The sequence below is a fragment of the Mandrillus leucophaeus genome, unplaced genomic scaffold (genome assembly GCF_000951045.1).
Source record: "Mandrillus leucophaeus isolate KB7577 unplaced genomic scaffold, Mleu.le_1.0 Scaffold195, whole genome shotgun sequence".
Classification (NCBI taxonomy): Eukaryota; Metazoa; Chordata; class Mammalia; order Primates; family Cercopithecidae; genus Mandrillus; species Mandrillus leucophaeus.
In genome coordinates, this window is record NW_012101976.1 from 867,757 (window position 1) to 869,307 (window position 1,551).

Sequence of the window (1,551 nt, forward strand, 5' to 3'; positions counted from 1 at the left end):
CAAAGAGGCTGAAAAGGATGCAAAAGGAGTTTCAAAATCTAATCTGTTCAGCAAAATGCTTCTACTTACGGAGTCTTGCAGACTGTTCTTGGCACCGGGGAGGAGGGTTGAATTTTCAGACTTGTAGTCCTGGCAAAAAAACAAACAAATAGAAAAAAAAGGTTGGGGAAGTCAGGTTGAAGGAAAAAAATTCTAACTTGGAGTAATCCAATTTAGCACGACCCCCAGAACGTCTCACCACGTTTAGCCACAGTACCCTCTGTCTCTCCACCCATCCCCTGCAGGGGTTGAGACCCACGTTGCCCTGTGCAGTGGCCATTACCCGATATGGCTATAGAGCCCTGTGGCTAGTCTCATTGAAATGGGCTATACACATAAAACACTCACTGGGTTTTCAGGACATGATGAAGAAAATGAATATAAAATATCTCATTAATATTAATATTTCATTAATATTTTTATATCGATTACATGTTACAATGACATTTAATAATATATAAAAATAAAATACATTGCTATGTTTAAAAATGTAAATATATTAAGACTATCTCAAAGGAAATTTATTATTACAGTTAATTTCATCCGTTTCTTTTTACTTACTAATGTGGCCACCAGCAAACGCTAAATTGCATCTTTGACTCCCCTGACACCCCTGAGGCAGCGCTGGTCCGGATGTTTCTCAGTGTGGACTCCTCGTCCCAACCCGAAGACGCTGGGGGTCCCTAACCTTCCACCTTCCACTCCAGCAACAGTTTGCATCTAGGGAGCATCTGCAATGCTATGCACTACTCTTTTTTGAGACAGAGTCTCCCTCTGTCATTCAACCTCCCAAGTAGCTGGGACCACAGGCGCCCACCACCACACCTGGATAAGTTTTTGTAGTTTTAGAAGATACAGGGAATCACCACGTTGGCCAGGCTCTCTCAAACTCCTGACCTCAGGTGATCCACCGGCCTCAGCCTCCCAAAGTACTGGGATTACAGGCATGAGCCACCACACCCGGCCACTGAGTATTTCTTGTGCATTTTCACCCTGGATCCTTACTAGGGTATTAAGAAGTAGGTCTTAACCTCAGCCCCGTTTTATAGGTAAAGAAGCAACAGAGAGGCTGAGGGACTTGTCCAGGGTAACACAACACTCAGCAGGGCTGCAGTGGAGCCTCAGCTTGAACCGCATGTGCCTACTGCAAACATGGGGATGTGAATCACCACTGGAGTATTCCCGAGGCCTTCGTCCACCTTCCCATGAGGTACAGCACAGGAGCATATTTAAAGCTGGTCACCACCAACTCTGGGGAACTGCTCCCGCCTCAAAAGTGTCAGCAATGCCTAAAGCTGTACATCGCCATTAATAAAAAGTCAGCAAGGCTGAGGCGGGCAGATCACCTGAGCTCAGGAGTTCCAGACCAGTCTGGCCAATATGGTGAAACGCCATCTCTACTAAAAACACAAAATTAGCCACGCTGTGGTGGCAGGCACCTGTAATCCTAGCTGCTTAGGAGGCTGAGGCAGGAGAATTGCTTGAAGCTGGGAGGCACAGGTTGCAATGAGC